The following is a 25,318-nucleotide window of genomic DNA, read 5'->3' as shown; positions in this document are numbered from 1 at the left end:
AATAATTTAGAAAAACAATATTTATAATTACCCTTTCCTCCTTGATGTAGATGAAGCGTTGCCTGTGATAACACGGCGCACACTCTCTCCGGACTGGAGCTGCAGTTGGCAGTGTTATGACTGCCCAGCGTGTCGCGGCTTGGATTTGCAACGTCAATTGCTGCCCAACAACGCATTTGACAAGGTTCTGATGGTCTCCGCTGACGCCAGTACAGTGTAAAGTAACGCTGCTGCCTCGGTTAGGCTACGTGCAGGCTGTTGGGCAGACATTAGTGTTGCAAACAACGTGGCTGACGATCAACACTTGAATCGCGCTGTTAATTGCGCAATTCTGTTGAACGGAAGACCTTCCGGTTTTACTGAAACACCTTCTGCTTTGACTGAAATGCCTTCCGGTTTAACTGAAAATCCTCTCACACACTATACTGAAACGCTCTCACACACACTACTAAAACGCTCTCATACATACAACTAAAACGCTCTCACACACACTACTAAAACGCTCTCATATAACCAAGTAAAATCCTCTTACAAATTAAAGTGAAGTAGTGTGTACGAGACCATTTTAGTAGTGTATGTGAGAGAGTTTTACTTGTATGTATGAAAGCATTTTAGTAGTGTGTGTGAGAGCGTTTTAGTAGTGTACGTGAGAGCGTTTCAGTAGTGTGTGTGTGAGAGCGTTTTACTTGTATGTATGAGAGCGTTTTAGTAGTGTGTGTGAGAGTGTTTTAGTAGTGTGTGTGAGAGTGTTTTAGTAGTGTGTGTGAGAGTTTTACTTGTATGTATGAGAGCATTTTAGAAGTGTGTGTGAGAGCGTTTTAGTAGTGTGTATGAGGGCGTTTCAGTAGTGTGTGTGAGAGCGTTTCAGTAGTGTGTGTGAGCAAATACTTTCAGTTGTTTATGTGAGAGTGTTTCAGTAGTGTATATGAGAGCATTTCACATGTGTGTGTGAGAGGTAATTCTGAATTATGTCCCTGACGGCCCCTCATAATATTGAGTGCACTTTCGGCGTTTACTTGAGGTCTCTCGTAGTCTCCCTCCAGCCCTTCCGCCCCAGCTTCTTTCTCCCTTGTCTTTTTTAAAACCTCCCCAAAACGCGCCCCCCGTCACCTGACAGGCATGTCAAACAGCTGATTTGGGTAAACACAGCTGATCCGTCAAGACACATATAACGATACATAATATCAGGCCACAGGTACATTCGGGCAGGAACATAATAATCATGGATAAACATATTAAACCTGGTCATATTTACATTTAGCAACCAAGATTTATTTTAACATTTTCTCCCACGTTTTCAACATATGTGGCCTAGTGTCACAGCACACACCGCCACCCTGTTGCTTGTTGGTGGTCTCCGATGACCCGTCCTGTTGAAAAGTGGCGCCAAACCCTCTCAGTGACAGGTCCTCGCCCCGGTCTGGATCGCTGAGGCACGTTTCAGTGAAGGCCAGTAGAGGGTTAGAAAGTGGCCCAAGCCTGCAGCTCATCCAACTTGTTCTGGATAGCAGGATTGAGGGGAACACAGGCAGTTGGCAAACTACTCGAGTTGCACACTGCAGAGGGCCCTGGATTAACTAACTACCATAAATTAACTAAATTAACCACTTAATCCCACATAACATGAACCCACACCTAAAACATGAACAGAACATCATTAAAGCACAAACTTGATTTAGAACAGGAACAGTCCTTCACATAGTCCATGATCATTCACACTCCTTCAGTGTGGGTCAATAGAGGGCACAACTGAGTCCTGCTGGCTCCCTCGTATCTTATTTAAGTGTGTTTTCTGCATCTAAATCACCATGTGCTCACATGTGTACTCCCACTATCACCCGCAGATGGACGTTAACCAGCTCCAGTCTGAGATATAAATCATACTCATTCAGTTGTTTTGGGATGGCTCCGGTGATGAGCTGTAGCTGTGCCAAAGCAACATTTGGGTCATTACACGCAGCAATTTTGTGTGTCAGAGCTATAATAAAGTACTGACTGATGACGCATAAACATAACCTTATATATAATATAAAAACATAGTCTAATTTATGATCCAATGAGCATTATTCTTATTCCCACATCTCAACTGTTTACACACACTAAAAAAAATGATGCTAGCGAAGGAAATGCATTGAGCTTCAAATCCATTCTCACCCTCATCATCATTTCCTCTTTCAACCTTCTCTCAAGCAGATTGCTGTCACAATGAAAGTCTGTGTCTGGTTGGTGTAATTCCCCCATGGAGATAAACATTTTGTGACGCATTCCCCTTTTCTCTGTGAAAAGGACATTTTTGTTTATACATCTGGTCTCAGTTTTAAAGCAGGTTGTCTGAAAGGAAACCAGTGGCATACAGATCTAAAACAAGACTTTCTTAAAAAAGGATTTATAGAAGATGCACTTTATGTGGTTAAACGACTTGCATAAATCCCAGCAGAATCGAGCATGTCATGTTATTTAAAGCCATGAAATAATGATGGAAACTGTGTTCTTAAACAAAACACACCTTAAGGGAAAACTGTCCCTTTGTTGTAATATGCTTGGTAGCAAACATAAAATGTTAGCATGAGGTATCGATTTGTGGAGGCTATTTTTTTATCAGACCATGATCAAACGAGTCAAGTCATTATTTACTTTTACAGTTAGGACATTTCGCAGACGATTTTGTCCAAAGCGACTTACAATAAGTACATTTGTCGAAAGAAAGAAACCACAAACATATTGCCAATACAGTAAGAGCGAAAAAATTGAGACAAGTGTTAGGTCCTCATCTGAGTAAAGTAGTAGCTGTTCATCAAGGATACCTTAAGTACAACAGTGCTATGATCAAAGTGCTATAGGAAAGAACATGGAAGTGCTTTTTGGGGGGGGGATGGGGGGCGGGTGTTAGTGGGTCATGCTATGCTGAGTAGAGGTGAAGTCTGAACATGTGAGTCTTGAGTGTTTTGCGAAAGATGGCAAGTGACTCTGCTGTCATTGCTAACATTGGCCGGGAATTCGTTCTAACACTGAGGCGCCAGAACGGGTGTCATTCCATTGATGGCATAAAAGGCCAGTGCCATCGTCTTGAATTGGATGCGGGCTGCAACAGGGAGCCAGTGGAAGTCACGGAGGAGGGGGGTCACATGGGAGAATTTGGGTAGATTGAAGACAAGGCATGCTGCAGCATTCTGGTTACGCTGCAATGGTTTAGTCGCAGAGACCGGGAGTCCAGCCAGGAGAGAGTTGGCGTAGTCAAGGCGGGAGATGACCAGTGCTTGGACCAGAAGTTACGTTGCGTCTTTGTGAGGAAAGACTCGATCCTGCGGATATTGTAGACAGGATTTGCAGGATTGGGCCACAGTAGTGATTTTGGGGGTGCAGGACAGTTGGTCGTCAAGGATTACACCCAGGTTCCTCGCAGGTGACGAAGGCAATACTGTGATGCCCTCGACAGTGATCAACAGGTCAATGCAAGGGCAGTCTTTCCCCAGGATGAAGAGGAGTTCGGTTTTATGCAGGTTAACCTTGAGGTGATGTTCAGTTGTCCAGACGGATATGTCTGTTAGACATTCCGAGATGCGAGTTGCAATGTGGGTGTCGAGGTTGGGGGAAAAGAGAGGAACAGCTGAGTGTCGTCTACATAAGAATGTTAGGAAAATTTGATGTGACTTCAGAGCAAAGTGATCCGGTGTATATTATAGGTTCATCCTGCTGGGGATATCTCATTGTCCTGCAGACTTCATTGTGAATAACATTTTTAGGGAACCATATTTGGTCATGGTTTCCATCTGCTCTTGACGTATCCCAATTTTTTTCTTGAACAAGTCCTCAGAAGTCTGCAACGAGGAGGTGGGAGACGGGCCAAAAACTTTACTTTTGTCTCATAGAGGGGCCTGCTGTTAGTGTCCTGTGTGATCTACTGTGAAACAGGGTCCTGCTACAGGACAGGGGATTGCAGAGAGCAGAGCTACAGCACTGCGGTCAGAGGAGCTGAGACCAGGGACTCTGACCGATGCATGACACATAAAAATGGCAAAAAGTTGTGAAAATGATTAAAAGTAATGTACTTTAAGTACCAAAAAGTTTTTAATGCAGAATGACTATCACACACAAATTCAGAGACACATGAAGGATACTGTTGAAGGATACCTTTTTATTTAAATATTCAATTGGCAAAGATAAGAATTAAAAAAAAACCTGCAGCACCTAGCAGTATTAACGTTTCCCGTTTGTCAGGGACCGAGCTATCAGGCATGAGAAGGCACAGTATAATTTTCAAAAAGTGAGTTTTATTAACAAAAAATGAAAAATACTTAATTAACAAAACATTGAATAAAGTTCTGGGCCTCTAAAATAGGTTAACCAAACAGAACTTAACTTAAACCAGATAAACTCTAGCTCAGGGCAGACTAACAAACAACCAACAACTGAGACATACGGGTTCAAATATAGAGTGGCTGATCAGGCCATTTTGGACACACTGGGGGATAGACAAAGACATACTACTTAACAACTAATTAGTCTACCTGGTCTTTAAGGGGAAGATAGTGATAATCATTAATATAATAACAATAATATTCACTGAAAATATAATACAACAAGCAAAGCATGAAGCAGGGGACTTCCCCATGATGCAGGAGGCCCATGGTACAGTCCAATTAGCAGCCAGCACTATTTAAGGCCAGCTGATTCAGATTGGCCTCCTTCTGCTGGCCAGCCAGGAACTCCACTTCAACTCCCAGGAACTGGTAACTCAAAGAATATAACGTTAACTTTTCATGCAATAAATTAAACTATTGAAACAAATAGCAAAATTGACTAAAGAAAAGTTACCTAAATGTGTGCACTACCAAAGGAAACCATTCTGTCAAAACTACTAATAAAAAGTGTTGTATGAAACTAAAAACCTGTGTCCAGTTAATTATCTTTATGAATGTGTACAGAAACTTAACAAGTAAATAAACTAAATGAGTTACCAGTTGTGCGTTATTCAGTGTGGGGTTGCTACTGCGGCCATCACACTGTTTTTCAGAAGAAGAAAGATAAACATGTCTCTGCCTCCCCACTCAGCTAAATAATGAGGACATAAACTGTGTAAGACTTAATTGGCTTTAAGGCAGAAATCTCTGGCAGCCCAGGCCCTTGGGTTCCATCTGCATTTGGTGTTGGTAGTAGTAAAGTAGTAGTAGTAGTATTAACAGTAGTGGTAGTATTAACAGAAAAATTAGTATGAATAGGTGAAGTCCAAGGCCGTGTTCCAAATGCCATACTAAGGTACTGCCTACTGCATGCTCAACGTGTATGTACTACATACTGCCTACTACATCAACGATTGAGTATGCTGTTTCCCTCAGACTGTTAACACAAGTATACTCATCTTGTCTCATGTGATTGAATACGTTAGGTTTCCGGTCCGAACTTGCGTTGAATGGAAATTAATTCTAAAAATATAAATGGGTATTATTATTACTCTGAAATATTCCTCAATAAGTAAAATTAAAATAATTAATTGTTTTATAGTTTTTTTTATGTGAGCTCCCGCGCTTTCCCTCTCCTGTCTTCCGCTTACCTGCAGCTCTGTTCTTTCTCGAATAAGCTAGCTCTATTAAATCATTCATTTTGATCGTGATTATTGGCATTATGCCCTCAACCAGTGGCCAAACACTAGCGCGGAGACGACGGAGGCAGTCGGCGCGTCGTCTGCGGTACAATATTAAAATGTGCATGGCATCTGGATTTCCCTCTGAAGTAAGTAATATTAACAGCACTTACGTGGTTTACACGTGTGCCTGTAGTATATTGATCATCAATAGACAGGCTTATGTATGCATTCATAAACGAAATTATCAAAAGACATATAGGCTGATATAAGTAGTTTAATACATATCATGTATGACAGTTTGGTGTGCCAGAAAAAATAATTAGCAGGGTAATAGTGACTAATTAAATAGACAAATAATCATGTAATATATACAGGTTGCATAAATGTAGAATTAGAAATAGGAGTGTCAAGAAGTGTTTATCAACAAATTAATATGAAAATGTTCAGAATAAATGTAATTAATATGTTTTCTGTTACAGGTTGGTGCCAGAGGGCCATACTGCAGGGTGAATCCTCATGTTCCCCTGTTGCGTCTCTACTTTGGGGAAGGGGATTTGACGAAGGACTTCCGTCTTTCAAGGCATTCCGTGGAGAACCTCATCCAGTGCTTACAGGGGGACACTGACCATGGATGGGGGAAGGCTTTTCAGGTGCTTGTCTTCTTGTACTGGCTGGCTAGTGCCACCTCCTACAGGGTCGTGTCAGAAGCCTTTGACATTCCTCACACAACATGTCATAATGTTGTTCACCGGGTCAGCAAGGGCATCCAGGGCACCTTCAGGAGGCTCTACCACTTCCCCAGTAGGGATGAGCTGGAGGAAATTGGGGCTGGGTTCCAGCAGCTCTCTGGTTCCCCAGTGTTTGGCAAAGTGGCGGGGAGCATTGATGGGTGCAACATCCGCATTGTCCCTCCTGGTCAGTTTGTGGCCGATTTTTTTAACCGCAAACTGTTCCATTTGGTCCAGTTTCAGGCGATCTGTGACCACAAGGGTCACTTCCTGGACGTCTTCGTGGGGTTCCCTGGCTCGGTGCATGATGCCAGGGTCCTCGAGTGTAGCCTGGTCTACATCGACCAGCTCTACCCACCTCCAGGATGGTGCCTCATCAGGGACGGTGGTTATCCCTGCCTGGCACAACCCATCTCCCTGATGACCCCATTCCGTGAGCCTGTCCGGAATGCTGTAGAGGGCAGGTACAATACCAGATTGACCAGGGCAAGGTGTGTGGTGGAAAGAGCCTTCGGGGTGCTGAAGACAAGGTGGCGCTCCATCTTCTTGAAGGCTCTAGAGGTGAAGGTGCAATTTGTCTCGGAGGTCATCATTGACTGTCTGTTCCTGCTCAACCTCTGCATCAACAACGGGGACATCTTGGAGCCAGATGTAGGTGGTGATGGAGATAGGGATGACTGCCATGATGCCAACGAGCCACTCCAGCAGTCCGGGGACATCCTCACAGGCAGGCTTGCAGCTGCAGTGTCTGCTCCAAATGTCGTGATCCCTGTCCTGCAGGAACATGATTATTGTTAGTTTTTTTTGTCAGCGGTTGAGTTCACACCCTGAGAGGATACGTTCTTATGTTCTAATATTTCCTACTTATGCTTTACCGTTATATTTCATGTTATGTTCTGTTACGTTTGTTTGTTTAATACAAGCGTCAACTATAACTACTGTTAATACTACTACCTTTATTACTTCTGTTAATACCACTGTTAATACTACTACTGTTAATATTACTACTGTTATACTACTACCATCAACACCAAATGCAGATTGAACCCAAGAGCCTGGTCTGCTCTAGATTTCTAGTTTGTTCTTGCCACTGTCAGGCTGTACTGCTTGCTCCTGGTGATGTTGGGATTCCAAAAATCTTGTGTGTTCTAGTCCTGCTCCATGTGTAAAGAGTACCGAGTTAACTTCTGTTGTGATATAACACTCAAAATAACATTGAATTGAGTGTTGAAAAAGAATAATGAAAGACAATACGATACTGCAAATCCTTTTTTCTCTCCATTTTATTTTTTTACAAAATCTTTCAATAATGTCATTAACAGCTCCTCCCTGGCACGACTCTCCCTCTCTCTCTCTCTCTCTCTCTCTCTCTCTCTCTCTCTCTCTCTCTCTCTCTCTCTCAACGTTCCTCCCTGCTTCGGCCCTCCATCCACTCTCTCCACTCTCGGTCCCTCCTCTCGCTGTGCCTCCTTTCTTCCTCTCTTCTCTCTCTCCCTCTTCTCCTCCCTCACGTTCCTCTTTCTCCTTCTTCTCCTCCCTCTCACGTTCCTCTCTCCCTCTCTTCTCCTCCCTCTCTTCAGCCTGTCGTTCCTTCTCCTCCTCTCTCTCCTGGAACTCTCTGAGGAATGTGAGCCTCTCAGACTCCCATTTCCTCTTTCCTCCAGCAGGACTCTCTACCTCCTGCTCTGGAGGAGAGACCACTGCTGCAGTGGTTGTCATCATGGATGAGGAGATGAGGTTTAGTAGGGTAATGGCCGGTCTTTGACCCATCAATTTCATCCATGATAACAAACCACTTCCAGTTTGCAGCAGTGGCCTCTCCTCCCTCGATGCTCACACCCGTGCGTGGGGTCTTCAGTTCCTATTAACAACATATACAAACACTTCTCATAATCAGCTATTTAGCTACACTATTCACCACTAGTCATATATTATAATATGAATTGTAATACTGTACCACATGGGATAAACTTAATGGACACCGATGTTTTAACATATTGTAGATATTACCAGCACTGACTTTGCCTGATTATTTAGAAGAAAGACAACATCACCTTGTTTCTTTTATGTTTCACATCAAGAATGTAGGGCTACATTCTTTAAACTGCTTCCAACTCACCTTGTATTTCTGCTTAACGTTCTCCCACTTTTTCTTTGCCCATCCAGGCTCCAGCTTCCCCTCCATTCCATGCTCCTTGATAAACATCCTATATGAAGATAAGCACATAGAAAAGTGTTACAGCTCATTGGTGATTTCTTGCCGACTAAAATAAGTGTTCAACAGAATGTTTAAGGTAGACATCTCAGGAGAGCAGTACAGGCTGGTTTTCAACCTTATATCATTGAGAAGCTAAATATGCGACAGCAGAACTTAAACGGAGCCCTGCATTTGAGAATTATAACATTTAATACCACATGTTCTTACTCAAAGCCCCTGATGGCAGCATTCCTCTTGACGGTGAACTTCTCCTCGTTCTGCCCCCTCCACCGGATGAGGCGCTCGATGTCTGCTCGGTCCCTTTAAAGAACAATGATGCACAGCGTTATTAATCACCGTTAGTAATTATATAACCACGGTTTAGTTAACGTCGGTAAAAACAGCACATTTGCCGCTTAACTAATGCTCGCTAACCTCTATGGTACATTAGTAGGCTGTAGGCTAGCCGGCTAGCATGACCTTCGATTCGTAACGTTAACGTACAATTCCAACAACAATAAAGTAACATTCATTATCAACACCATTTAAAGGTCAACTGAAAACATAAAAATCGTGTTACAGTATACTTACATGTGTATGCAGTTTGTGTCTGGCTGACGCCAGGATCGCCGCTATCGTCCACCATTACACAAAACATTTCAGGAGTCAGAAGAGCCGCAATGCATTTTGGGGAAGTTGAGTAGATCTAGCAAGGTCCGCTGTGTACTCAGAAATTCTTGCCAATGCAGTATACATCCAGGCATTTCTCGCGTACACAAATCCACATACTATGTATGTAGTGTCGCTGGCCAATGTTGAACACAGAAGGACGGGATCTGTTCCATTGTTAAGAGGGGAGGCCGGTTGCCTCCTGTCGGAAGTGGAGGTGGGGAATAACGGAGAGTGAGGTAGTTTCTGCTGCTTCCCAGCCAGGTACATTGTTCATCCAGTAGTATCGAAGTATTTAGTTTCTCCCCTGATATAGCATAGCCAACTTCAACCCAGGACTTGTTTTAAATATTGTCTTCTTCAATTGGTTCTGCTTTCTGTTGCATTTGGGGGAGCATATTTTTCTCAGTTGTTGGAGACCAAACCTGCTTTAAAGACCCCCAATATATATTGGGGGTCGACCATAGTCAAAAAGCACCAATCAATATGCTAAATCTTGCGGCCGTCGGTTGATTTAGAGTTGAACAAAAATTGTGTGTAAAAAGTAAAAGACTAAATATGCAAAAGAGAAAAATCTAACAATGAAACTAGCTAATAAAGAAGTAGTAAGAGTTTGGAACTAGAAAAAGGGAAGACGATGAAGCGGGCAATAGCAAGCGGGCAAGAGCCCGAGGGCATGAGCCACGTATGACATTAACCACGCAGATTTATGCAGACTAAAGCATGTCCGTCCAGGATGGACCAATTCGTGTTCCAATCCAAAATCTATATGATTAAATTGTTATATATGCAATACTATAACTATACGTTTGAACACATAATCTCACCATTATGGTCAAAGCTTGTTCCTTGAATCACATTACAAATAACAGAATCATGTCGAAGTAAATGAAACATTAGTTATCACATTTCTTTTTATAACCACTTTGAATGAACCACTCTTGATAGAGTTGAAAGGAAGTTTCTTTCAACATAACACCGTACACTCAATCAAGCTAGTCTCATGTAAATTGGTTAATACACTCGATATCTATTGGTTTCTCTTATTATATACCGATGTGCCCGGGAGATGATCCATTTTACCTCTGGCCACTTGAGGGCAGTAGAGATTTACGTAACTTTTGTGGATGAATCACATTTTCTGAACTTCGTACTTCTGGGTCGCAGAAGCACAGACTGTCATTTAAACAGACTGTCATAATTATCATGTGTTACGTAATAATCAGTGGCGTGGCGTGGGGAAAATGTACGAGGAAGCCAAGTGAGACACAACCTCTAAGCTGTGTATGTTTTACGGGGTGGGAGCAGAAAAACGGATGTTGCAGTTTATATGTTGCTATTTCCCGTGGTCGGATGAACTATTAGAGCGCCCAGCATCATTTTACCAGGACTTACACACGCTGATCACCGACTCTCTCTCTCTCTCTCTCTCTCTTATTATTATATGATTATTCAGGGAGCAGGAATCCTTGTCAAAAAGGAGACAGGGTCAGCAGAATAGCCGCTGTAGCTTGGCGCTACCAGCTAGCCACTCAGTGCGGAATTCAGGTCCGAAAACCTTTCTTCCTCTCCGTACGGAGCTCTAGTTTTGGTGTTGGCCGGCCGTCAGATTTAATCTGGAGTTGCTGTTGTAGAGGCAGTTTAGTAAAATTATTTTTTACTAAATACTCCAAATCTCCACCCTCCATAATCGCGCTTAAAAAATTAGCTACCTTCTCAAGAGATGAACACAAAGCAACGAATCTTCCATTAGTTCATTCATTGACGTTGACGATAACATACTGTGATTTGATTGGCCTGATGCCAATGAGTTTGCGGCTTCCCTTTACACTGTCCTGACCAGTGTTGGGAGTAACGCGTTACAAAAGTAATGCGTTACTGTAATGCATTACGTTTTGCTGTAACGCGGTAATGTAAGGCATTACAAAAAAAAATTTGGTAATATTTTACTCGGTACAAATCTCAGTAACGCGCGTTACAATGCATTTTAAACCCAAAATCAATTGGTGTGTTATTTTTATACAAATTCGCCATCAACGCGAGATCCACAGAGGAGAAAAAAATCCGTGCAAATGTTTACTTCCTCTTACTGCTAGTGATTGAGGAGAAGATGACGGCAGCAGCAGAGTCGGAGTCTACATTCGCGATCGCGAGATGGGCATACGCTCCACTTTTGGAAAAGTGTGAAAGCCGGTCACACCGAGGATCAACAGCTGAGGGGTGGCAGCGAGGAGACGGAGGCTCCGATTCTCCCCTTCGGTTTTGGACCGCTTTTATGTCCGCGTCATAACGCTTTTGGTGCATGTTTAAAACAGTAGGTTTACTTCAAAACGCGAGCGACAGACGCTGTCAGAGTGGTTATGACAGTGTTTTAGAGCTCCCCCTAAATGTCTCAGGTAGGCTTTCAGGTAATTTCGCAGCATAACACAGCGCTTTCCGGGTCATTAAAAAAGAAGTATACGGCAAATCTGGAATGAAAAATAGCACTGTTATTTCATCCCCGAATCCCATTCATGAACACAATATCTAATATCAGTTAACGAGTCATTTTCTGTTTCTCGTTTTCCGATTTTAAAACGAATAACGGGATAGGCTACGAGTCATTTTCCGTTCTTTTATTTTGAAGCAAAAACATCACATTCTGCTGTGTAATGAGCTGCATTGAACACAAGAAGATCTATTGAGAACACAGGATCCATATTTCCTTTTATTTTGGCGAAAAGTAATGCAAAAGTAATGTAAAAGTAGTGTAATGCCTTACAATTCAAAGACAGTAATATTGTAATGTAACTAATTACTTTAAAATGACAGTAACAAGTAATAAATAATGCATTACGCTTTTGAAGTAACTTGCCCAACACTGGTCCTGACCAATCACAGGGGAGCAGTGTCGTGACAATAGCCCCACCTGATTAGTCAATCATTCTTTTTTTTTTCACCAAGGGAGGCCCTCACAGTGAGTTAGGGAAATAACATGTTTTCAACGCTCATTCACCCCGTAACATTTAGAGGGGCGCTGTTTTACACATCATGAAACGCTCAATAATTAATGAAGAGAGACGAGGAGTAGACGACACAGAGGGATTACGTAAACTGTTAAAAAAGTGATTTTATTAAATTATGGTTATATTCTGAAAAAACTGAGGAAGCCTGGCTTCCCTTGGCCTCTGCAAGAAAAGGCCACTGGTAATAATAACAAATCTGGACTTTCTTTTGAAGTATCAATGAGCACTTTATTAGCTTTGTTCCAAAAGTGGTCTTGACTGGCTTTAGGTTTTCTGCTGTTAACTCAAGAGAATAACATCTGGCCCCCTTATCTGCATGTGTGATTTAGGGACAGGAAGGGGGTCAATTGAAACACAGCAGACGCCCCAATAGCATCTAAAAAAACGTCCTATCCTTGGGAAGGCTCCTGAGAGGAAGTAGGAGGTGATAATCTTTAACCCGATCAGGGCTGAAAAACAAAGGTGTTAATCAGTCTCAAGCCATGTTTGTGGTGCCTTAAAGTCTGGTGTCCTCACATTTGGAGATGCGTAGAGAAGTTGTTGAGGCTTCGATTTAAAGCAATGGTTCGGAGTAAAATGCACCCTAGGTCATTTCCACCATGACATCCAGCCAAATACCCCCTCATTTTTAGCGATGGTCAACATTGGTCAAGATAGGGCTATCAGCTATCAGGCTTAGTACTGGCGCGATGGTACATCTTGTATATCTCGTAAATTACCGCACTAATAATGCATGGAATGTTACCAAATTTCTGCAGTAGTACACATAGCGTCTGTACTCACAAAACGGGGCATTTGAAAGTTTGTAAGTACACCAGGAGTTTATTTAAAAGAACACTTGCCTGATAGCTTCTATCCTCGGCTGCTAACGCTGCAGCAGTGTAGATGCCACTTCCGTGTTACGAAGGTCATTGATTAACTATGGTTCTATGAAGCTTTAACAGGCAGTTTGAATGTGACAAAAGCCACAATAAGAAGCATTCTGACCTGATGAAGTTCTAAGAAGGATTGAATTGTTGAATACATTGTGGCATGGAGTGGTGTGCAGGTCTATCCTTTTTTTCTCAATGTTGCTGTACTGACTTCCATGATATGACTAAATGTGACAAATAAGATATTGCAGGTCATAATTCTCTATTACTCGTCTTCATCCAGAGAAGTTAAAGGTCATGATTAGCCTCAGAACACACATTTCAGCAAGTCGTAGGAAACAAATACATGAGGAACCTCTCCAGAGACAAAAGGCAGAACTCTACAAATGTATTTCTGATATGACTATATTGATGATGGTTTACTGACATTATGCTGTTGCAAAATGCCGATGCAAATTTTGAAAAAAGAAATGCTCTACAGGAATTCACTACCATTTGTTTTTCTTGGGAAGCAAATGCCCACAACTGCATTTCATTGTGCATCCCTGTGTTGCATTGTTTGAGTTCTTATTGAGTATTGATTTTCACATTCATAATGTTAATCTTTATTTTCCGTTGGCATGTTTTGTTTTAATGGTGGATGGATGGATGGATGGACGAATGGATTGATCGGTGGACAGTTTGGCTGATTTCTTGAATGCTTGATTATATGTTGGACATGGCTCTCTGATATGATAATGCCAATAACCTTGCATCAGTGACATTTGGCAGAAGGCACTATGAATAGCCACCGCCTCGAGGACCCATAATGCATTTGTTTTATTGTGACAGTGCATTGAGGGTGAAGGTCTTTGTTTGTTTATCTTTCTGCACACAAGTCTGTTTCTATATGTACAATGTCTGTGCCTTCCACGAATCAACCCGGAGCTTCGGGACTTGACCTGACCCTATGTTGCTCTTTATTTTATCCCTGAGGCATCCTGCTGTTAAGTGTTTCTATATGCTAACCTCCACATTCTTATGGTTTGTGCTTCTGAAGAGATGAAAGGTGCTGACAGACCGTATTAATGCTACTATGTAGGTAAAGTTATGATTCAACCCCTGCTGCTCTGCCCTGATTTTGGAAGTCCAAATTTTATGTATTCACTGCATGCTTGTGAAATCATTGCTTTACCTGCATTTTCCTAAAATATTTGGTTAATTGGTATTATACTATTTAAGTAAATGGCCTCATTTAAATGGTAAATTATATAAGTCTGGACCAGCATTGCCTAATGATGATGAGAGAGAAAGAGAGAGAGAGAATGTGAGTGAGAGAGTGATTGAGACTGTATGAGGGAGATGGAGAGAGTGTGAGTGAGAGAGACAGGGAGTTAGATTATTTTAATCTGACTGAATCTGGAACACGGTCAGAGTTCAGTCTTGGCCCAAACGGCTGAATGTCTGGTCTCCTGCTTGAGAGGCCAGCTCTCAACCACCTTGCCACTGCATCCTGGCTTTGGTATTCCAAGGCATCACATCCCTGTGATTTGATGAAGAGGAGATCTATGGTTTTCAATTTAAATCTCAAGCGCCAGTCTCCTTGGATCCTCTTGGTAGTTGAAAATTGGTGTTCAACTTGGGCTGTGGAGACAGGGAAGATGAGTACAATCCTGATGAGATGAAGGAGGTTTGGATACATGGCTTCCTTTTCAGTGAGCAGCCTGTGCCATAGCACAAGGAAGGCCTCCCTCCTGTGATGCTGATGAATGTCATGTTTGGCTCTCAGCCGAGGTTTTTCTTTTTTGGACCATCTGGTTCAGATATCTTCAGGATCTTTCCCATATACAGTGGAAGCTGTCAGCACTGGTTTGTTGTCGAACCATTTTGTGATTGCCAGCTCAGAACTCTTTCTGACCACTGACACTGATGCTCTTCTCCCCTCTTTTTTGCAACTGCTTGTCTCCTGGCAGCTGGCACACCTTTGAGACTTGGTTCTTCATTGAGTTGGTTCTTCATTGAGGTTCCAGTTGCTGGAATGCCCTTTGCCAGCAATGCATCCATGAGATCGATTGTTGTGAAGTATCGGTCGAAGAATGGATGACTTCCTGGGGGAACAGTTTCAACCATACGTAGGACTGCTGCTGCTCCAACGCCCAATCTTTGGCCCCTGAATGTATTCTTCCCTTGGTACTAGGGGTGTGACGATACACTCCGCTCACGAGACGAGACACGATATTGGGTTCACGAGAACGAGACGAGACGAGATTTTAAGAAAGCTACAATGACAAAATATATGACTGGACCAACAGACTTTAATTTAACAGAGTTGCACATGCATTTTGAAATATTTTATTATAACTCTTTACATGCATGATGTAAGCATGATATTTTAATGAACTTCTTCTTTCACAAATTGAAACTAAAACTAAATTTATAAAAGTTAAAATAAAATTAATATAATTAAATATTTGTAAATATGTGCAAAACCAAATCAAAGTTCTACTTTGTCAATACAGAGTGCAAATAGTGCAAACGGAGCCTGACCAAGTATGTCATGAACAACATGCTGCAACTACAGCATCTTCAGCATCTCTGACATCGCAGCTGTCAAGTGTATCAATGCTTCGGGAGTTTTGTCTCATCTCTGGGCTGGTGAGAGCTGCTGCTATGGCAGCTTGATGCTCAAGGTAACGAGCCAGCATATCCAACGTGCCCGTGATTAACTTGTGTGATGGTAATTGTAGCCGTTTCTGCTTGGACATTTTCACCGTGGTAGCCGCTGAACTACGATGAAAATAAGCAGTCACACGTCTCACCCGCCCGAGTAAACGAGCGACGCGGGGAATGTGATGGGAATTTTTCATTTAGTAGTTCATTATAGTATAATTAGTAGTTTGAGTAGTTTTAACTCATACTATTCCAAGTGTCATGAGGTAACCTGTATTCTGCACTTATGTCATGTCATGTGTTACATGAGTTGTGAAATGCATCTTGTGACAGCAGCACAGTTGGCAAGTCAATATGGATCTATGGACACTGATGAGTGGTTCAAACACCACATTCTGGACAAAGTTCTCCGTCTACACAAACAACGGAACAATGCTTCTCTGATGACACATCACAAACATCTGTACAAAAAGCCCTTCTCAAGACTGAAGAATTGGTCAGACTCTTAAGGAGTCTGACCTTAAGAGTCTGGCCAGATAGTTTGCTCTGAAGCTGTATGTCGGTGATGCGGTCCGCTTGGACACCCTGTTTGCGAGGGCTTTGACTTATTAGACTTTGTCTGTTTACAGTCTGTCTGTAGCGACTGCTAGCCTGTTTTGGACTCTTTATAGAATAAATTACTAAAAGTGCTGTTAGGAGTTGTATTCTTATTTCTCATCAGGTGATCATAAACTGATTTCCACCACAGGGAACACCGAGGCCAGCTTGGGTTGCAAGATTTATAATGTGCGCAAAACAGATGTGCGACTTCAATCCCGCGTCACACACGGCCACGTCCATATTACGTGCATTGTCGGTACCAATAAGCGATGCCGTGGTTGGGTTTTTTAAGCTCCCAGTCAGTAACAGCTGTCTGTAAAACCTCAGCTATGTATAGCTCACAAATCTCGCGAGACAGATTTTTAACGCAACGAGAAATATCGTCTACTTTAATCTCGCGAGGTGGTACGAGATCTCGTCACACCCCTACTTGGTACACTTCGAAATCCAGCATGAGACCATTTGGAGAAGCAAGGACAAAGACCTTAAGGCGGGTAGGGTTTGGCTTGCCTGGAACATATTGTCTGACTGGAAAGCGGCCTGTGAAAGGTATGATTTGCTCATCAATGCAGGCCTTCTGAGACTTTGGAAGGCTGAGACAGCCTTGCCTCACACGGTCAAGAAATGGCCTGACTCTCCAAAGAATGTCTGCCTACTTTGTTTTCTCCATTACAGCCAGGTCACCGGCAATCTTGAGTGAGCTTCTCAGTTTGAAGAACCTATCCCTTTATTTGCTTTGCTACAGTGCAGACGCTTTTCCTCTTTGCTCTCACCCCTGCCTGTGATTTTCTGCTATTTTTTGCTATCTGCTTCTCCTCAATAAGAAACAAAGAGCAGCAGCTCCTGGATATTTACAAAACCAGTGGGATTATATTTTCTTTGAGATAAAACGGGCATTTTTCAATATTTTTACGACTTCCTCAACGCTACGCGAGGAGGCCTACCAAACAAGATAAGCCTGAGCCTGCTAAAGGTAATTAGCAGAAGATGCCTCCCTTCTCTACGGAAGATTACCATAAACTCCTATAGAAGATTTTACTGCTGGAAACAAAAATGAATCGGTTAGAAGTAAATGTAGAAGTGAATGGACTTTGTGGGAACAACACCACTCTAGCACTGACTCAAAACAGTGGACAGGAGCATGCTAGAACCCAGCTAAGTAGCAATAATGAAGCTATGAAGAAACGGGAGGATCCTGTACACGGTAATAAATCTACCAGCGATAATCCTCCCTGGAACACACTTGGTGCGAAGCCAAAGAGAAGACCATTTCCCTGTGACATGGGAAAACGGATATCTGGCAGGACCCAGCGCCCCGATATCTGTGATCTGACCGGCTGGCCTGCGTTACCATCTCCATCCAGGCACAGCGCCTCCTCAACCCCACTGCCTCGTAGGACACAGCAGCGGACAGCTGGGGAGAGGAGAGCTACCAAGAAACCTCCCCAGCAAACAACTGTTCAACTAAAGAACAGGTTTGCTCCACTGCTGCAGGACCATGGATCCCCCTCTGACTGCCTGGATAACCCCCCACCACCACGCAGCAGGGTAAGACCTGCTAACTTAAAGCCACAGAGAAAGCTAACGACAGGGCCTGAAAATCTGATTGTGGGTGACTTTTATGTAAAAGATATGAAAAGCAGTAATAACATCAAAGTACTCTGCTTTCCGAAGGATACAGTGTCTGATTTGGAAAAAAGAATCCTGGAAATTGTGGCTGCACACCCAACTGTGAAAAATATCATTCTGCACATTGGATTTAATGACATTGAAAAACAACAATCAAGAGAGTTGAGAAAAGACTTCAACAAACTCTTTGAAACAGTCAGCTCTGTGAATGCTGAGGTTTTCATCAGTGGCCCTCTGCACCCGACCGGGAGAGGAGCGGAGACATTCAGTAGACTGTTCTGGCTCAACAAATGGCTCTCAACTGCATCTCTTGCTCGCCCAATGCATTTTATTGACAATTTCCGCTTTTTCTGGGACCGCAGGCATCTTTTTAAGACAAACGGACTTTGCCTAAATAAGCTAGGGGCAAAGCTATTCATCACCAACATGTCTTACTGCCTGCGTCATCCATCTGTCGCCAAGGACAAGAGACGAGAGGAACCAACAAAGAGGGAAGACGAAACACAGATTATCAGAAACGTCGAAGGAGGACTGAATGTGGATCCCTCCCCCACCCCCCCCAAATCTCCATCCAGGTCTTCGTCATTCTCCCTCCCTCCAATAAACCTTTCTCTCCCCTCCTCCCCCTTGGAGTTCCAAGAGCTACCCCCACCTACCCCCCGCCCTTCTCAGATTATCAACAACGTCGAAGGAGGACTGAATGTGGATCCCTCCCCCACCCTCCCAAATCCCAATCCAGGTCTTCGTCATTCTACCTCCCTCCAATAAACCTCTCTCCCCTCCTCCCCCTTGGAATTCCAGGAGCTACCCCCACCTACCCCCCGCCCTACTCAGACCCCCTCTCCCAAGGCTGCAACTAAGTCACCAAAACCCAAGACCCCCTCTTCCAAGGCTGCAACGAAGTCACCAAGATCCAAGACCCCCTCTTCCAAAGCTGTAACTAAGTCACTAAAACCCAAGACCCCCTCTTCCAAAGCTGCAACTAAGTCACTAAAATCCAAGACCCCCTCCTCCAAGACTCTTCCCTTATGGCCACCTCTTCCCTTTTGGCCACCCCCTCCCCACCCTGACAGCAGCCCTGAATATTACTGAGACAGAAAAGGGTTCAGCAGTAGACCGCATTATCAGCTGGACCCAAGGTCGCCTACATCAAAACATGGCACCTTCTGCATTCCTGTTGTGACTACTAAGGGCCCTAGTTTCGTAGACCAGGCGCAGTCAGCTTTCAGCGCACCTGCGCCGCGCCGACGGGGTGTGTCCGCCTGGACTTTGCAAGTTTCGTGCACCGCGCAGGCTCGCGCAGGCTCGCGCAGGCTCGCAGGCACACCTCCCGTCTCGCCCACCGGCGCAAGTGGGAAAGAGGGAGGAGAAGAAGGCGTGAGTGGGAGACGAGGAGGAGACGAGGCGTGGACTGGGATTAATACAGCCGATTCAGATCTTCACCAATCAAATGAGCTCCTCTCCTCTCCTTTAATGCGTTAGGGGAGGTTCAGTGCAAGTTCCGTCACTTGACAACCCGATGACAGAAGCAGCGCCGCCACTCCCACCACGTGCATCACACGCTGTGCGCGCGTATCATAATAATAACAATGCCCATATTATAAAAAACAGGAGAGAGAGAGGGAGATGTTTTGGTCCGAGAGGCTGAGTTTCCGTTACGCGTGCCATCCGCCTTTGATCTGACGTCAGATGTGACGGGACAATCTATATAGATATAAATTCACGTGTTGATTCAATGAGTTGCATTTAATAGTGTTTGTTGTGATTATTTATTGCATTTAAATGTGCCTGGAACTGTGGAAACCTGCCTGTGAGGTCTCGGTGACGTGTGCGCACTGCGCGCCGTCAGCCAAACTTCCGATCCGCCAGCTGTGATTCGCATTGAATCAATGGACTTTATTTACGCCTTGCGCCGAAAGTAGACCAGGTCGGAGCTGGCGAGCTTTCAGCGCAGTCTCGGCGAGGCTTTTTGCCACGAAACTTCCGCTACACCAAGCTGAATCTGTGACGCCTCCCCCTGCTGCGCCGCCACACCCATCTTGGCGCAGGCGATCTACCAAACTGCCAAACTGACGGTGCGCAAGGCTGCGCGGGTCGAAACTTGCACTGCGCCGGCTGCGCCACCCTGCGCCGCCCTGCGCTGGTCTACGAAACTAGGGCCCTAAGAGAGTAAACATTGGGAAACTTGAACACACAGCTAACCTAAACAATCTCATTCCTGTTCTCTCAAAATCAAAGTCAACCTCAAAGCCTGTCAATAACACCATCAGGATGGGTCTGCTAAATGTTAGGTCTCTTAATAACAAATCATTTTTAGTCAATGATTTTATTACCACTTCTAAACTTGATTTTATGTTTTTAACTGAAACAAGGACAAAATAACAGTGCAAGCATTCTGATCGAGACAGCACCCCCCAACTATAATTTTATTGATGTTTGTACACTGCAAAAATGGAATTTCAAGAAAGTAAAAAAAGCCTTGTATCAAGAAAATAAGTCTTATTTTTTGTCCAAAAAGAATATTAATCTTGTCAAGCAAGTTTTGCATTAGAAAAAATATCTAATTTTAAGAAAGTATGCCTTACTTTTTCTTGATAAGATATTCCAGCTAATTTTGAGCTAGAATGAACCAGAAAAAGAGTATAAAAATGTTTTACGATCAAACCCAGCGGGGCACCAAGATTATTTGCCTTATTTTAAGAGTAAGACCATATGCACAACATCTCAATTCAAGAATGCCATGAAACAAGGACAAAAGTTTTTATTATTAATATTTTCATTTTCATTACAGGACAGTTGCTTGGTGAGATTGAAAACCATATGGGATATTATGCTGCAAACCAGCTGCAACATGACGCCTCCCGCATGATTTAGTTGCTATGCTGCTACAATAACTGATGTATTATTATTTTGATAGTGAGGTTCAAATCAAAACTGGCTTTTCAATCTGTTTGATTATGATGGATCTGGAATGCAGAAGTGCCCTTTTTTTTTGGATGTTGAATTGAGCAAAGTTAATAAAAAAAATTAACTGGGGCGGTCGGTGGCGCAGTGGATAAGGCAGCCGCCCCATGTACGGAGGCTCAGCCGGTGGCGCAGTGGATAAGGCAGCTGCCCATGTACGGAGGCTCAGCCTCGACGCGGACATCAGTGGTTCGACTCCCGGCCCGGCAATCTCCTTCGCGCATGTCTTCCCCCTCTATCTCCCCTTTCCACACTGTCTCTCTCATAATAAAAATAAAAAAGGCTTGCATGGCACTCCAGCCATAAAAAAAAAAAAAAAAATGAACTGAGAAAGTTTCAAGTCAAGTATCTTGATTTAAGACATCACTTTTATATTTGTTATGCTGTTTTAAGAAATTATGTCTTATTTTAACTACTTTTATGCTCATTATCAATCCCAGATTAAGGTGTAATTTCTTAAATTAGTAAAGAGACTTAAATTCTAATTTTGAGTAATTTAATCTTGAATTAGTGTTTTTTTCATTGCTTGTTTTAGAAGAATTTGGATTAGTTTAAGATTTTCTGTCTAGTTTAAAGTCTCATTTTAGTCTTTCGGAGCTAAGAAATTTGGGCTTATTTTAAGAATTGCTTGTCAAGCAAAAAAACAAGATTGATACAAGATAATTTGATTGAATATGAGAATATTTTACTTCTTTCTAGAAGGGCTGTTTTTGCAGTGTAGATCTGGGAAAAGAGGTGGAGGGGTTGCTGCTATATTTAAAAATACATTTCAGGGGAAACAGATGTCACTTGGTGTTTTTCCATCATTCGAATATCTTTGTGCTGTGTTGAAATGCTCTCCCAGAGTTCTCCTGTTAATTATTTACAGGCCACCTAAATATTCGTAAAATTTTTTCGATGATTTTACTGAATTATTGTCTAGCATCTCCACTGATTTCGACTGCCTAGTTATAACCGGTGACTTTAATTTTCAAGAACTTTTTAATATTCTAGACACATTTGACCTTTCTCAACATGTGAAAGAGGCTACTCATTGTAAGGGACACACCCTGGACCTGATTATCACAAAAGGTCTCCATGTTTCTGATGTTTTTGTGACTGATCCTTCATTGTCTGATCATTTCTGTGTTTTCTTTAATATTTCTTTCATTCCTGACACACAAACAGAATCAAATAAAGTCAAAAAGCGGTACATCAATGAACATGCCACTCTTTAAAAATGCCATCTCCTCGTTACCACCTCTAAACCCATGTCATGCTGATGATCTTGTAAACATCTTTAATTCCAAAATTCTGAATGTCATAGATGTCATTGCACCTGCTACGGTTAAAACAATTTCTGGTAAGCAAAAGGCACCCTGGAGAAAAGCTGCTGTTGTGACAGCCCAGAGAAGAGAGTGCAGGAAGGCTGAACGAATCTGGCGGAGTACTAAACTTCATATTCACCATGACATCTATAAAGAGAGCCTCCGGGCCTACAATTTAGTCTTAAAAAGTGCGAGAGAAACATACTTCTCCAATATCATAAACAACAACACTAATAAGGCGAAAACCCTATTTGCAACTGTTGACAGACTGACCAACCCCCCAACACAAATACCAGCTAAACTCCACTCCACGCAGAAATGCAATGAGTTTGCATTCTTTTATACTAATAAAATTGAAGGCATCAGACGCGCCATCAATATCTCAAACAAAAAAGTTGGATCACCACCCTGTTCAGGCAAAAGTAACACAGCAATGATGGCAAGCTTTAATGCCATAGACTCTAAAACTCTAGTGGAAACGGTGACAAATCTAAAATCATCCACCTGCTGCCTTGATGCTTTACCTACCAACTTTTTTAAGAATGTTTTTGACTGCCTATCAATAGACGTATTGCAAATAGTTAATAACTCCATTCAATCAGGCAATTTCCCAAAGGCCTTCAAAACTGCAGTCATTAAACCTCTTCTAAAAAAGCGGAGCCTAGATGCCTCTATTATCAACAACTACAGACCAATTTCAAATCTACCCTTCATAAGTAAAATAATTGAGAAAGTTGTCCTCCAACAACTAAATCACTTCCTGGCTTCAACTGGCTGCCACAACAACTTCCAGTCAGGATTTCAACCTTTTCATAGCACCGAGACGGCCCTTATTAAAGTTGTAAATGACATCCATCTTAACACAGACTCTGGCAAAACTTCAATATTAATGCTATTAGACCTCAGTGCTGCATTTGAGACTGTCGACCACTCAATACTCTTGGACAGGTTGGAAAACTGGGTGGGGCTCTCAGGCACAGTCTTAAACTGGTTCAAGTCATATCTACAAGATAGGAACTATTTTGTTTCCATTGGCGACTTTGTATCAGAACCTACCAATGTAACGTGTGGAGTCCCCCAAGGTTCAATCTTGGGGCCAACTTTATTCAACATCTACATGCTCCCACTAGGACAAATCATGCAAAATAATAACATTGACCACCATTGCTATGCCGATGACACCCAAATCTATGTAGCACTATCACCAAACGACTATCGCCCCATAGATCTTCTGTGCCAGTGCATTGAACAAGTCAAAGACTGGATGTGCCAAAACTTCCTACAACTAAATGAGGACAAAACTGAGATAATTGTTTTTGGTGCTAAAAGAGAAAGGTTTAAAGTAATTCAACACATTCACTCTCTGTCCCTGAAAACCTCAAACAAAGCCAGAAATCTTGGGGTTATTATGGATTCTGATTTACATTTCGACAGTCACGTTAAATCAGTAACAAAATCAGCCTACTATCACCTAAAAAATGTAGCAAGACTTAGAGGGCTCATGTCAGCTCAAGACTTAGAAAAACTTGTACATGCCTTTATTACTAGTAGGCTAGACTACTGTAATGGTCTCCTTGCAGGTCTTCCGAAAAAAACTGTCAGGCAGCTACAGCTTGTTCAGAACGCTGCTGCTAGAGTTCTTACAAAGACCAAAAAATGTGAGCACATTACACCAATTCTTAAATCCTTACATTGGCTCCCTGTATGTCAGAGGATTGATTTCAAAATCCTCCTGCTCACATATAAATCACTACATGGTCTAGGACCGAAGTATATCACTGATATGCTCCCACTACATAAGCCTTCTAGACCACTAAGATCTTCTGAGACCAATCTGTTAGTGATTCCCAGAATAAATAACAATCACGGGAGAGCATCATTTAGTCACTATGCAACAAATGGCTGGAATAAACTTCCTGAAGATGTAAGACTTGCCCCAACTCTGACCACTTTTAAAACTAGACTGAAAACTTTTATGTTCACCATAGCTTTCTGCTAAATCTTTTAATGTCTGCACTGTTTTTAATTATTGCAAATATGTTTTTATTCTCTTTTCTTTCTGTAATGCATTTTTAAATTTTTTATTATTTTCTTTTAATTCTTCTATTTTTTTTTCTTCTCACTTTGTTCTATGATGTGAAGCACTTTGAGTCTGCCTTGTGTATGAAATGTGCTATACAAATAAAGTTGCCTTGCCTTCCCATTTTTGTTTTTTTGGCCCAAAACATTTTTAGTATTCAGAGACAGTGTTTGCAGCTCTCTTTGATTTGTGAACGCTGCCACATCTTCAAATATTTTGTTGTCAATGTACTGGGAAAAGTACTGAATTGGACTGAAAAGGTAGCACAGGTGAGAATCTATTATGATGGAAAAGACACAAATGAATGCAAGTTACTAACAGGAATAATAATTAAACACTATTTGGATTAAATGCAGTCAGGAAGTAGTGCATAATTGGGGAAATTCCAGTGTAATGGATGTGATATCTCCTATTGATCAAACTCAAAAGCACAAACTCTTGTGTATTCTTGAGAAAATTTGGCTAACTTCATGACACCTCTTTGGAAATCTTAAACCTCAAGGATCACTGATAAATATTATCCTGTTATCCTGGAACTAAATAAAACATACATGGTACTCCTGGCCCAGAGAGGACGATGTCTTTCCTGCTCGTCCCTGTCTGTCTCGGTGTCTGTATCTGTCAACTCATCTGAACCTCCTGCATCTTCTTCCTCTTCACCATCTTCTATCTCAGGTTCAACTCATCATTATCTCTCTCATCATCCGACAGCTCCAAATCTGAATCTCCCTCTACTATCCGATAAAGAATCCTCTGTGCTTCAGTTCTGTCTCCTACAACAATGTTGAGTCATGAAGTACATGAAGATAGTCTTGGTGTCCACTATAATTGACATTCATAAAAGGGCAATTATTTCAAAACACAAATAATTTAACTGATTTCAGAACTAAATATATAATTCCTAACATGTTAATTAACAAGAACATATATGATTATACTAGTAAAAAAAAACAATAGATAAACAATATTTGACTTACCTCTCCTCTTTCCATAAAATGTGCTTGCTGCTATGCCGTCCATTTTGGATGAAAAGT

This window comes from Eutrigla gurnardus, assembly GCF_963514095.1.
Source record: "Eutrigla gurnardus genome assembly, chromosome: 5".
In the NCBI taxonomy this organism is placed as follows: Eukaryota; Metazoa; Chordata; class Actinopteri; order Perciformes; family Triglidae; genus Eutrigla; species Eutrigla gurnardus.
This window is presented reverse-complemented; position numbering follows the sequence as displayed.